The sequence below is a fragment of the Vipera ursinii genome (genome assembly GCF_947247035.1).
Source record: "Vipera ursinii genome assembly, chromosome: 3".
Lineage (NCBI taxonomy): Eukaryota > Metazoa > Chordata > Lepidosauria > Squamata > Viperidae > Vipera > Vipera ursinii.
In genome coordinates, this window is record NC_139516.1 from 120215301 (window position 1) to 120230589 (window position 15289).

Here is a 15289-nt window from a genome sequence, read left to right on the forward strand (position 1 = left end):
TTTTTGCCTTTCAGCTTATCAGAGAGATCTTTGTGCAACCCTGCTGGTTTGTTCTTGGATTTCTTGTTTTTCTTTTACAATGGCATTGTGTTGGCCTGGGCTTTTATTATCATATTTTTCAGTTTCCCAAGCTTCTTGAGTTATTTTCCCCTTTTGTATTTTCATCCATGGAATCTTTCCTAGGCTCTGAGTTTGTTAAAATCAGCTCTTTTAAAGTTTAAGACACTGCTTGGATTATGTTCCATTGCTTGTGTTTGAATTATATTGAATTCCACTCTCCCCCAAGGTTCTGGCAACTTCAACTCCATCACTTCTTCTCGATTAGTAAGGATTAGGTCCAGTATAGCTTTTCCTCTAGTTCCGTCCTCTATCTTTTGGATGACAAAGTTGTCACCTAGGTTGGTTAGGAACCTGTCCAATCTTCCACTTGCTGCAGAGTTTGTCTCCCAGTCGATATCAAGGTAGTTGAAGTCTCCCATTAGTACTGTGGTATGTTTCCTACATAAATTTGTTAGCTGATTAGCAAAAAGTTCATCTATTTCTTCTGCTTGGTTGGCCTGGATTATTTGGAAATATTTGTCAATTTATAGTATATGTAGTATATGTCTATATAGCAATGTGATCTTTTATATATAATGCAATTCCACCTCCTCTTTTATTAGATCTATTTCTTCTGAATAGTTTGTATCCTTCCATCTGAACATTCCAGTCATCAGTTTCGTCCCATCAAGTTTCAGTAATGTCAACTCTATCATATCTGCCTTCAGGTACTAATAGTTCAAGTTCACCCTGTTTGTTTCCTAAACTCTGAGCATAAGTGTATAAGCCTTTGAGTCATTTATGGGTCTTGGGTATGTTTCTTTATTTCTCCCACTTTGTAACAGGGTTTTCCATCCTTCCCATCCTTCTCTTCCTCATTATGTTTTTCGTTTTTCTTTCTTCTTTTTCATTACTCCCTACTCGTGTGATTGGTTATCTAGTGGTTTTTGTTTGGGATTAGGTTCTAATTCTAATTCTAATTCTGCCCCCCCCCTCAATTTTAGTTTAAAGCACTTTTGTTAAGATCAACCAGTCTTTTTCTGAATATATTCTTTCCAGTTCTTGTGAGGTGCAGCCCATCCCTTGCCAGGAGCCTTTCATGTAGGTAATGTAGACCATGGTCTAGAAACTGAAGTTGTCTTGATAACACCAGTTTTTAAGCCAGCAGTTCATTTCTAAAATCCTTTGCTCCCTCATTGGATGTTGGCCTTTTGTTGGAAGTATAGATGAAACCACTTGTGCTCCTAATTCTTTAAATTTCCTCCCTAGCTGTTCGTAATCTCAAAACTGATGCAATATTCTAGGTGTGGTCTTACTAAAATTTTATAAAGTGGTACTAATACTTCATGTGATCATGATTCCATGCCTCCGTTTATACAACCAAGGATTGTATTAACTTTTTGTATTAACTGCAACACGCTGCTAGCACATGGTCAAGTGATTGTCCACTAGCATTCCAAGGTCCTCTTATAATTACTATTTTTGAGCCAGGTTTTGCCTAATCTGTATTTGTACTTTTGTTTTTTCCTGCCTAAGTGTAAAACCTTGCTTTTCTCCTCATTAAATTTCATTTTGTTGGATGTTCAAGGTGTCAAGATCCCTTTGGATCCTGAGCTTGACTTCTGGGGTGTTGGCTATTCCTGCCAGCTTAGTGTCATCTGCAAATTTGATGAGTTCCCCTTCTATTTCCTCATCTAAGTCATTTATGAAGATATGGAAGAGTGCTGGGCCTAAGAACCTTGTGGTACCCCACTGCTTACTTCTGTCCATGTAGCTGTAGTACCATTAAGAACTACTTGTTGAGTATGGTTTGTCAGCCAGTTACAAATCCATCTGGTCTATCCCACGTTATTCTAACTTACCAAGAAGTAGGTTGTGGTCTACTTTGTCAAATGCCTTACTAAAATCTAACTATACTATGTCCACAGCATTTCACTGGTTTACTAATTTAGTCACTTTGTCAAAGAATGAAATAAGATTGACTGTCTGGTCTTCAAACGGTAGTTTCTGTTCCCCTAAGACAAGGGTAGGCAACCTTGGCTCTTTTATGACTCATGGACTTCAACTCCCAGAATTCCTGAGCCAGCTATGCTGAGGGGAAAGGGAGAGGTTTCCAAGCTGAGCCATGCTGGCTCAGGAATTCTGGGAGTTGAAGTCCACAAGTCCTAAAAGAGCCAAGGTTGCCTACCCTTGCCCTAAGAACATATAGGGTCATTTTTTTAATAGAAACTATTCCCTATTGTTTTCAGTTTTGGTGTATCAAGTTGTTGTTGTTTTTAAGATTCAGATACGGGGTCATCTTTTTAGAAGCTGTTTGCTCCTTATTGTGTTTAATTTTGGTGTAGTCTTCTTGTTTACATTGGGGTTTCTTGCTTTGTTCATTGAGTTTCAGAGTGGCTAGAGTTGCCTCTAGAGCCTTTACTTTTTCTTCTAGTAATTCATATAATTTACATTTGATACATACATTGTTTGGTCTTCTGTGGTCATAAGCTCAAACTTAAGTCATATTTTGCAAGTCGCTATAAAGCCAGTCTCTATTTCCGTGACTTTTCTTTGTTCGTTAAAAAATATATCTAAAAATTAAATATTTTCCCTGTTGTGAAGTGTCAATTGATAATAGTTTACAAAGGTTCTTGGCCCTTTATTCTCTGTCTTGAAAATTCATCACTATGTTCCCTGTTTTGAAGTGTCTGTCTCTTTTTCCATATATTTTTCCCTTTTAGATCTTTAAGGATTTTAAAAATAATACTAAAGAATTAAAATAAGTAAACTCTTTCTTTCAGTTTTTTAATGTAAAAAAATGGAAAAAAATGAAAAAAAAAAGATTTTTTAAAACATTGGGGGGGAAAATGGAAATTGCAAAAAAAAAAAATTGAAAAAAGAATTTAAAATCAAAAACATTAAAAGTTGAAAAAAGATTTTAAAAATTGAAAAAATAATTTAAAAACCAAAAAAGAAAAATTGAAAATTCAAAAAGAAATTTTAAAAAAAGACTTTTTTGGAAAAAAAATTCAGAGATTTTTAAAAATTTAAAAAGCTTCTTGGCCCTTTATGAAGCGATATGCACTTCTTTTTGCTGGAAATCTCAGGCTGTTTTCTAGGAGATGCTTTGCTCTTAACCCTCTATTCGTGGCCTTGAAATTTTATCCTTTTCCTCCCTGCCTTCTTGCCCTGCCACTGCTGGGGTTTTCAGGTACAATGTGCTGATCTGGGTTCTCTGTTGCAAGCAGCTGCTGCTTAGCTGGTGCGCTGTGCTGCTTTCAGCCCTTGCACTGGGCACTGCGTTCCTCTGTCACTTAGCCCTGCGCCACTGCTACTCGGGGTCCACCATGCTGCTCACTGCTACTCGGGGTCCACCATGCTGCTCACTGCTACTCGGGGTCCACCATGCTGCTGCCACCTACCTCCATTTCCCCATTGCTCAGTGGCCTCTGTTTGCACTGCAATGCCTCCGTTCAGGCTGGGTCACTGGGCTGCCTCTCTGTCTCTCAGCCTGTCAAAAGGTTCAGAGACAAAAATCACACAAGCCAAATACAGATTGGGCCCAAGGCAATATTTGGAAGCTACAATTGGCCCAGAACGGAAGAATGAGGACGGTTTGGGGGGCCTTAAGGTGGCACGTGTAACATCACTGTCACATGAGCTTTAGTGGCTGCCAATCTGCTTCTGAGTGCAATTCAAGATGTTAGTTATTACCTTTAAAGCCCTTTATGGCATGGGTCCCGGATACCTGTGGAACAGTCTTTCCCCAATGGGATTGGCCTAGTTCTGCTTATGCTGGCATAAGGAGCCTATTGTGGATCCCATCGGACAAGGAGTTTTAGCTATGAGATCCAAAAGAGCCTATTCTGCCATGGATCCTATTCTTTGGAACATCTTGCAACGGTAGGTAAGATCTACCTCTTCTCTTTCAGCCTTCAGGAAAGCCCTTAAAACCTGGCTATGCTGGCTGGCGTGGGGTCCTGGAGGAGAAGCTGTTGGCTGGAGGTGGTTAGGTGTACTGACCTCTCTCCACTCCAAACCTTTGTTTTTCAGTTTGCTTCAATTTTTAAATGAATGAATGAATGAATGAATGAATGAATGAATGAATGAATAAGAAAGAAAGAAAGAGAAAGAAAGAAAGAAAAAGAAAGAAAGAAAGAAAGAAAGAAAAAGAAAGAAAGAAAAAGAAAGAGAAAGAAAGAAAGAAAGAAAGAAAGAAAGAAAGAAAGAAAGAAAGAAAGAAAGAAAGAAAGATGAGGGGCATCCATTGAACTGAAGCCTTTGCTGTTCAAGGTGATTCTGAGTGTCTTACAATAAGATAAAACACACAAACATTTGACAGTTATAAATAAAAAAAATGATACATCTCATGGTTCAAAGGAGCAAATAAATTAGACAGATGATAGACAGACAGACAGACAGAACTGAGAGGCATCCATTAAACCAGAGCCTTAGCAAACTGACAAAGTTGTCTACCCTGACTAAACATAAGAAATTCAGAGATAGCGGAGGATTCTGAGACCAATTTATGCTAAAAGAAAACGTGTTGAGTCTTCGACCTCTTTTTACTCTTAGTTTTTTCTTTGAGACACAAATACTCTTGAGGTCATTTTGATACCAAGTGAAAACCTTTTTATTTCCCCATTCTTTTTAAATTGTAAAAGTTTAAATAGCTCAGATCAGCAGTCAATTGTCTTTTATTCCATTTTTATTTAGCCTTCTTTTACTCTTCCAACACCAACTCTTTCTTTTCATTACACAATCGCAAATGCACACAATGCACATAATTCCTTATACCAGGGGCTATTTTAAAAAAACGTTTGTGATGGGAAAAGGTGAAAAATCAAGAGCTGATTATGTCACAGACAAACCTTAAGGCATAATGTTTCCGCTTATGCCTTAAATGCACCAAGTTCACAGTCATTTTTGCCATACCTACCTAAATTCACTCAGATTGCCATCTTTTTTACTGAACATGTTTTCATTCCATTTATTGGCAAAGAGTTTCTGTTTTCATACAGGAATTCTATTCATGTATATATATATATATACACGTTATACGTGTGTGTATATATATATTATATATATATATATATATATATATATATATATATATATATATATATATATATATATATATATTATATATATATATATATATATATATATATATATATATATATATATATATATATATATATATATATATATATATATATAAAATAATAGAATTCTTTTATATTTTATATATATACACCAACCTACAGGACCACATTGTCTTGAATTTTCCTTGTGAGCCAGGAGCCAAGGGGATCCTTTTTTACTGGCATCAGATGTCTCAGCACATCAGATTACAGAACTGTCAGTGGGGAAAATAGTTTCCCAAATCTTTGCTTGCTAGTGAGCTTCACTAATGCTGGAGTCTGTGACATAGTCAGCTCTTCTGCTTGGCCTGACCTGAGAGTGTTAAAAATAGCAAGGTCAGGCGGTTGGTATGGATGAAATTGCCTGACAACAGTTGTGGGTGATGGCTGGAACTAATAGATCTCCCCATTAGTATTCTAACGGCAGCAGCGTGACACAGAGGAGAAGCATCGTCTTCATAAACTTAATAAGGGAAGGAGATAAAGTGGGACATCCGCAGCTCCGCTTCAGGTGGCTGCTTCCTCCCACGGCCCCTCTCTCTCTCTCTCTCTCTCCCTCTCTTTCTCTCTCTCTCTCTCTCTCTCTCTGCAGCAGGCCATGCGGCATTTGGCAGCCTATCACAGCCCTTCCTGGAAGAGCTGCTCTGGCTGATTGGCACTCGCACATGCGCCACAAAGGTTAATTGATGCTCTAACACTCCAGAAGTCCCACCATCAGCAATCTGCCAACAGCCTGCTCACAGCCTTCCTGCTAAGGCTGTGTCTCTCTTGTCATCAGCCCCCTCCTCTACCCTTGGATAGTTTGCCTGCACGTTGATAGAAACAACCGGTCTGCAGGCCTTTCTCCTCTTAGCAACGGGATCCTCAGAGGCTTTTGGAAATCTTTCCTCAGACACTGTTATGCTACCTCCAGAATGATGCCTTCCAAAGGTTCTTAGACTTTGTGGCTCTTTCCTTCATCTTCCTCAGCAGAGCAAATCCAGCACTGTCAGCAAATGGCCGCTCTTGATTTCTTGTTACTCATCTCTTCTCTCATCTTGGCATCCCAAGTGGTTAGACGATGGGCTGATGAGATTCTTTTGTGGCTAGAAGAGGATAACACTTGACATTTTCAGTATCTTACCTGGGACCACAATCTTTCTGCCACACTGGGATTTTTGGTGAGGAAACCAGTCATGTGGCCTCATGACTGGCCTCCTCCTGTTTGTAGAAAGGCACATGGTTGCAATCCAAATTAGGTGGTTGAGCATCCAAAACCTTAAGTGCTCTGGCCTGCTATGTGTACGGATGTACTTTATCCCTCCTCATTCCCTGGGTACTAGTTATAACAATAAAAGCACGTGAGCCCTGCAACAAAATAGTTGCAGTATTCTTGCTAATTGCTTTAAACAAGAACTCCCATTCAGTGTTGCAAACGTATGTGCACGCCACTACCTGCAGGGATAGAGAAAGAGAATTGTAATTTTTTTTTTTTTAATTAATACCCACATCCTGTATTTCAACTGATAATTTTTAAATGCACTTTTTAACGTGATACATTTTCTGACCATTCTGTTAGTCCATTTATTTCAAAACAGTCTTTGACTATCTCAGGAGAGATTTAAGCAAATAAACTAGCCATACACTTGTGAAACAAAATTCATGACATCAGAAACTTCTCGTGTACTGTCCACACACAGGGGTCTTCACAGATACAATGGGGTGCAAAAACCACACTCCTGACCCCCCCTCCCCTGGAATGCACCTTGCTATCCCTGTCCCATTGCCCTACTTGGATTCAGGGCACTCCTTTGCAGATGAATGAGAAACTGCTCACAATTGGAACTCCGCAGGATTCTTGACTGCATTTTTTTTCTAGACAGAAGGAAGTTATAAATCATGTATGTCCTGAGTCAAACTTTAATTTTCTGGGTGACCCAGAAGTCCTGTTGCTATATGCAGGTCTTCTTTATGTCTTCCATTGTTATGGAGAAGTGGAAAACTGTCCAACTGTTGTCATTGTGGTCCTCTTCCCCCCCCCCTCCTTTTTTCATTAAAAGGGGTGCCATGTATTGCCAGCATATCAAATGTCCATTCTATAGCTCATTGGGAAATATTCTGACAATTTTAACCTGTTGTTAATCCATGAATGAGAGCCTAGCTATACCGTAACCAGATCTAACAGCACAGTAATTTGTTCACAGACAGGGTTGTGAAATACTGACAGAAGTAAGGCAAATAAAATAAGGTAGGTTAAGGAGGAAATTGTCAGATAAAGGATTTAAGTTGCTCCTTTCACTGCAAAGTGATGTGGGGGTTGTTTGGCTGAAGTCATATTCATTTAAACTTGAAGCATGAACAAAATTGACATGCTCAGTTAATCTTTTAGAAATCCGTATGGCACTAGAACAACAACCAAAAAATCCCCAGACTTGGTAAATAATGACAATTTGGTAAATAAACACCATGTTTTATCCTACAATCACACAAAGGTTTTAGCAAAGATTATCTCTTAGAATCTTTGTAATTCTGAGCTGTCATTTGTTTGATTACTTTCTGTTTTAATCACCAAATTCATGACAACAGGTACAGCAACTGGCCTTAGAGCTGACAGGGAAGATATTTGAGTGATGGCTAGCTTCTGCCTTTTAGGATCAGAGTATCACCGGTAAAGGACCAGGAGTCAAAAATACCCCATAGGCTAGCAGTTGGTGGAGTAGCAATGATGGTCTTGGAAAAAATATTTTGATACCATGATATGATAGGTTAGAATTGTTCGGGAAATGGTTTTCCCTGTGACTTTCTATGGACTTCAAAGACGCATGATAGAAAGAGTTGATGTTTTTGATCTTTGGTGATTCCTGAAAATACCATGGATAAGCCAAGAGATAAACAGAATAGTTACCAAACAAATCAACCCAGAGGCACAAATAACCAGGCTCAATTTATCCTACTTCAAATGCATTACACAAAAAAACTATTCCTTTGGAGGAATCTGTAATGCTGGAAAGATAGAAGGAAAGAGAGGTAGGGGAATACCAGTGGCAAGGTGAATGGACTTAATTCCAGCTGCAATAGATATGCCTTTGCAACACCTAAAACACCAGGTTAGGGACAGATCCTCTGTGGTCTATGTGGTCACTAAGAGTTGATTCTAATCTGATGGCACATAATCAATCAATTAACTATTACTCCACTGGCTATGTGCCCCAGGCAGTTAAGCCCCCCATTATTGCTAATAAGGAATGAAATTTTGTCAGCGTTGTAATGTGGTAGATAGGATTATTCTTCTTCCTTCAGTGTACCGCTGAAATAACCCTGAGAGTGGAGAGGGGAATGGATAGCCAGAAGTGGATATTTTAAAAGATAAAGAAAGCAAAGAACGGGTGAAGGTTATTTAGAGTTCCATAAGGGTTAGATTTTGAGCAGCTGTGGTGTTTTGAATGCTGTTGGTTATATTTCACTGCCAGTCCAAGACAAATCACTTCAGTCTCTCAAAACCTTCACACTCCTATTTCCCTTCTATCCCCAAAGAAGTTTCAGGTATAAAGCTATAAAAAATAAAACATTACATCAATGTCTCCTGAGGGGGAAAAACAATCAAATTGTTATCATGAAATAAATAGGACACAATCCACACAAACATTTTATTCCTTATTCAGCTCCGAAAGAAATTTAAGCATGCGTTTAAAACTCCAGCTAGTATCAATGGGCCTTCAAAGTGCAAAACTTTAGCTGATGCCCACTGTTATTTTTTTCCTCAGGAGTTCTGAATATTTAAAACCAGCTTCTTGGGAGCTGACTGTTTTAGAAACTGGATTGCACTTCTAAACATAGTGACAGTTTGAAAAGCTGAGATTAACAGCTGGACCATAGCATGTCTCCAGTAGGCAGAAGTACCACAGGGATCCTGCCAAATCAGTCTCTCTAGAAAGACCATTTTTTCCCTTCTGAATCTATTTTCAACCCAGTGAGCAATGCCCTGAAACCTGAAGACTTGCTCATTTTTACCCCAACATACAATTCTCTGAATCTGGACTGCCCAGATCAAGTGAGGCTTTAGTCACCACTTAGAACAAGAAAGTGATACAGTCCTGCATTGTTCCTGGGTGGCCTCCCCATGTTCATAAATCTTGAAGGGCTGACTGGTTTTCAGAAGAGCTCTAGCAGATGAAATAACAGAAGGAATACTTGAAGCAGCACTGGAGAGGAATTAGAAGAGATTTGGCCTGAACACGTGTAAGAGCCATATTAAAGATTATATCATGGCTATGTGAGTGATAATTTATTTCTCTGGTTATTGCATCTATGGAGTGTTGCTGGTGATCCAATTGGGTCAAGGTGATCCAATTCCACTTAGAGAATGAAGAGTCGGAGGAACATCTGCAATGCTATTAGGAAAATTATTCTAGGCATCTGACAGATAAATTTGTTTGGATCTATTCTGAGCTAGACCCCAGCAATGGATGCTGTGCTGAGGTCATTAGGGCACCCTGATTTGCTTATCTGTGGGGGGGGGGGGAGAATTGAGCCTGTAAGTTTTGAAGAAGTGGACAGGGTCCTCAAGAATGTGAGTGCAGCCACCTGTTTATTTGATCCATGTCCATCCTGGTCAGTCAAGGCCTCTTGAAAAATAATGACTAGTTGGATCCAGTGGCAGTCAATTTATCATAAGAACATAAACAGTGCCTTGCTGGAATGGACCCCCAGCCTATCTAGATCGATAGTCAGCTCTCCCAGCAGCCAAACAAGTGCATAGTCATTGATCGCCCTTGAAGGAGGGTGTGTGTGTGTTTCTATAGTTCATAAGGGAGACGTAGTCTTCCACTCTTAGCTCAAAAAACTAGCCAGCATTAAATAATAAGATAAGATAAGATAAGATAAGATAAGATAAGATAAGATAAGATAAGATAAGATAAGATAAGATAATCTTAATTGTCATTTTTTACTGTGGGCACAACGACACACATCAAAATGAAATTTAGTTGCCCGCTTTCAAAGTGAAACACATACATGACACACACCTAAAACATACTACAATATAAAGAACATATGTATAGACCCACACCCCTACATATACGGTACATAACAATAAAATATTAAATACTGTCCACCTTGAATATATAATGGAAGGAGGAAGGCTGAGGGTTCATAAGGTTAATGCTGTATGGAATGAAACTATGGTTGAATCTGGATGTTCTGCTACGGATACCACGAAGCCTCCTCCCAGAAGGTAACAAGGAAAACCGGTTGTGAAGAGGATGAGTAGTGTCCCAGATAATCTTACGGACCCTGTTCAAGCAACGCTTCTGTGCTATGTCCTGGATGTGAGGGAGGGAACTGCCAATGATCTTTACGGCCATCCTCACCACACCACACCCACACCATTCAAAGGGTGTTCACCCACAGTGTACAGCTTAGCAAAGTGCTTAGCTTTGAATGGTATGGGAGTATGAACAGATTTCCAGAAAAATTGCAGACTGCAGGAACTGTTTGCGCTTCACTTTGAGATGCAGACAACACAGACTCATCCCAAACAGCCTGTGTCTGTGTTCAACAGTGAAGAGACACAGGGCAGAAAACATCCAGCAGAAAGCACAGCTCCAATTTCTCAATGACTCAGGTAACCCTGAGGACACAGATAAACCTCCAAGTGGCCTCCACAACTCTCTAAAAGAATGCCAGTGACCAGCTGTCTGCAAGGAATATAAATCCTTCCATTCCCCACCATCCAGTCAGAGCCAAATAAGCTTCTTGGATGAAAAGCAAAACATCTTCAAAGAAAAACAAGAAAGTCCAGTGGCCTCTTAAAAAAAAAAATCACTTTTGGGACATCCAAAAACAGAACCAGAAATGAACTAAATTTGAAATTGTAAGTGAAGCCAACAAAAGAAAAGATTGAAAATCCTGTCTAGACTGAGATCAGACTGGAGACTGGCATATCCTCCCATTGGATAAGTCTGCTGCTGCTGTGCCATTCCATGTCTCTCTTCCAAGAAATCAATGGCAACTATGGGCAGACGCACATGCAGTTAAGTTTACAACATTAAAGCATCAACATGCAGACATATGAAGACCACGAAGTAGGGGTTTTTTTTTTAAAAAAATCCTCCTTTCCACCATCTGCTCTAATGTTTATTAGCACTGGCATTAGCATTTATTACCATTGACAAATACAACTCTTTAGGGCCTTGTGAAAGAGTCAGAGTGTGGGGGCAAACTCATCTCCACAGGGATGATGTTCCGCAGGGAGGAAGCCATCACGGAGAAAGCCTTTCTTCTTGGTCCTGCTAGATGAACCTTCTTAGGAGAGGGGACCTGTAGCATTCCCTTCCTTGCTGCTCTGCTACCACGTTTTGAATCAATTGAAACTTCCGGATATTTTTCAAGGACAGCCCCATGTAGAGCATGGTGCAATAGTCAAGACGGGATGTGACTAGGGCATGAGTGACTATAAGTAGGGATTGTTAGTTCAGGAAAGGACTTAATTTATGCACAACCTCCAGTTGCACAGAGGCCCTTCTGGTCATGATTCTGACTGCTCCTCAAGCAGTTATCGCGAGTCCAGAAGAACCCCCAGATTATGCACTGGATCTGTCTGGGAAGTGCCACCCCATCCAAGACTAGACATAGCAATTGTCTTTATTTATCAGTTTTGTTGGATCTTCTATTTTGGATATCGAGCACTTTAGAGAATCCTAGTTGTTCTTACAAGGTACACGGTGGCTCAGTGGGTTAGGATGCTGAGCTTGTTGATCAAATGGTCGGCAGTTTGGCGAGTCAAATCTTGAGTGCTGCATAACAGAGTGAACGCCTGTTACTCATCCCAGCTTCTGCCAACCTAGCAGTTCAAAAGCATGTAAAAAATGCAAGTAGAAAAATAGGGACCACTACGGTGGAAGGTAACAGCATTCCGTGCGCCTTGGCGTCTAGTCATGCTGGCCACATGACCATGGAGACGTCCTTGGACAAGCACTGGCTCTTTGGCTTTGAAATAGAGATGAGCACCGGCCCCTAGAGTTGGAAACGACTAGCACGCATGTGCGGGGGAACCTTTACCTTTATCTAGTTGTTCTCAGTGTAATCTGAGGACCCCTGGTGAGAACTTTTTAGGAGCCTGCAAAATTAAATCAATAAACATTTTAAAATTTCTAATATAGTAAACATCAATAGATGTAACTCACATAAACCTTTTGGGGCTCCTCAACTATTTTTAAGAATGTGAAGGGGTCCTGAGACAAAATATTGGAGGACCACTAGTTTAAATGATTTGTGTTATCTCAAAATGATAACTCTGGAAAAGTTCTGTAGGCACAAGACAAACAACACAACATAAAATCTACTCTCCTTAGAATATGACCATGAAGGTTAGAGAACACCTCACTTAAAAGTGAGGGAGAAGTTAAAAGTGTAGGAGTCTACTTCTGCTCTGATTGTTTGGTTTATTTTAGTCCAATCAGACAAAGCTGAAGTAGTAATATTTCGGTAAGAAGTAACTATGTCATTTCCGAATTTTGATTTAAAGGAATCTAAAGCTAAGTATAAACAAATAGACACTTAGACCCCAAGAAAATAAGTTTTAATAGAGCAACTATAATTTGGATTCTCTAGCAGAAACTAATGGGAAAAAACGCTCCAGATGGATAGCTTCTTTAGAAAGGAGATAGTAAAGATGTGGTTTCATATAAATTCCAACAAGGAAAGAATGGAAGATAGCAGAAGAAGTCAATGTGTCTACACAAAAAGGCTTAGGGAAGCTCTCAGAACTAGTATCATTTCTATACTAGTAAAGATAGAACATAAATGAGTGCTTCAAGTATGATTAAGCCTGAGTATTATTTTATGTCACTATAATTTTATAAGTCTACTTCTATATTATTTTAATTATAATATGTTTAGATTTTGATGTATCTATTTATTACTTTATTTTGGGGTTGTTGTAGTCTATGACAAAAATAAACTAAATTAAAGAAACTATACGTCAAAAAAAAAAGGACACGGGGGTGGAAAGAGGTCACCAAGAAAAGAGTACACTTTGCAGACTTCACATCAAAAAGGCTCAGAATAAGCTAGCTGACAAAGGATGCTTGTAAGAACTACAGAAAGAATTTCTCCTGAACATATCTCATGTTCAAAATAAAAGGGAGGAAAACAAAGAGGGGGAAAGTATATCAGATGCTCAGTAAAGATGGCAGAAAATAATGAATAACAAAGAAAGGGCAGAACAACTTACTTTTATTTTGGCTAGTCTTCTCAGAAGGCAGGACGTGCCTTGAATCGGACAATCAGGCAGTTATGAAGAACTGATTAAAGCAGACATGTCAAACACAAGGCCCGGGGGCCAGATCCGGCCCGTGAAGTGGTTTCATGTGGCCCGCAAAGCCACCCTGGAAACAGTGAGGGAACGGCCCCCACTGCCTTGGCCCTGGCCCAGAGACCCTCCTCCTGCCAGAGACCCTCAGATCTGTCCCACTCCTGCCCAGGCCCCCATAGGCACCCTTGATGCGAATGATGTTGAACTGGCCACGCCCACCCAGTAGGCCATACACACTTTAGCCACACCCACCCAGTAGGCCACGCCCACCCAGGCCACACCCACCCAGCCCCCTGAAGGCAACCGCAATGCTGATGCGGCCCTCAATGAAATTGAGTTTGACACCCCTGGGTTAAAGAAACAGGATTCCAGCTCTAAACTGTCAGAAAATGGCCAGAGAATGGCCTCTAACCTTAAACGAGCATGAGTGCCAGACACATCATCTTAGAATACTGAAGGAACTTGGCAAGGTTGCCTACCCTCTTTCTATTATCTTTAAGAAATCTTGAAGAATGAATGAAGTACCAAACAACTAGAAGAGAGCAAATACTCCTCTCCAAAAAAGAGAGAGAGAGAGAGAGAATAGTCAGACCTAGGTCACTACAGACCAGTTAGTCTGACAGTAATAACTGGAAAAATTCTAGAAAAATTGTAATCTGTAGCTGATCTGTAAAGAACCTTTAAAACAAGGTGGTTACTAGATGTCAGCTGCCACCTCACCCTTGCTTGTGCTTCGATACCATGTGGTTAAGTCTGCCATGAACTATGGGGAGGGCGGGAAGGAGGGGGGGGTGCTTGGGGAAAAAAGCAAAAGTAACGGCTGCTTGGGGAAAGCAAGAGTAACTGCTGTAGTTTGCCCCCCCCCCCCCGATGCTGCTTGCTGTTCTGCTCCACTCCATGATGTGGCTCTGCCTTTTTAATCGTGAATTGGAACAAGGGAGAAGCAAAAGGTGTAGAAAATTTCATCCCCAATGAATACTTTTTCTCCTGCTAGCCACGTTAGTTGCTTTGTGATCTGCTGCAGGTGCTGCGTGAGGAGTAAAAAGCAGCCACGAAGGATGCCAGGAGGACTGCCAGGCTCCCCCACCCCCCACAGCCTCTGTGATCTCCTCCCTGGCGCAAATTGTATGCTGCCCTTGTTGCCCACCACCACAGCCCCCCCGTGATTGCCCTCCCGCCACCAACTGCACACTGCCGCACCAGCACTAGCACTGCCATCTGCCAACCAATTGGCCAGCGGCTACTTGTCCTATGGAGCGAAAGGCCATAGGGTCAAACCATGCCTTGGGGAATGGACCAGGATGAAGGGCTGGGTGTGGAGGGCTGGGAGGGTATTGGCAGTGGACAATCACTGGCAGTGACCCAGCAGAGGAGGAAAGCTAGCTGCTGTTTAGCAGTGGTAGTTGGCTGGGAGCTAAGTGGACGTGGCCAAGGGTCGGCGCCTAAATGTCCCATTCCATCCCCAGAAGGCTGTTCTAAGGTCATCCAGCTGGGAGAAAATGACCGTTCTGAAAACATCTTGAACCTGATTGGACATGGAGAGGGAAGTGATGGGAGACAGCTAAGGGAGGGAAAAGTTAAACATAGGGATTTTGGTGCGCAATTCTCAGATCTGGCTATGCCCTACTGCAGTGCACTTGACTTCTAATAAAACTATACCTTTCTCAACAAATGGAGCCAAGGATTGTTTCTATTTAGAGGTTTAAGCTTGTGGCGGGTCTGACATTGGAATTGTCAGCATGAATATTGTCAATAACAAGTGTTCTCCAAACCACATGAATCTCACTGTTGTTTTAAACTGGGCATCTTGGTTTGCAGATTGTGGGGTGCT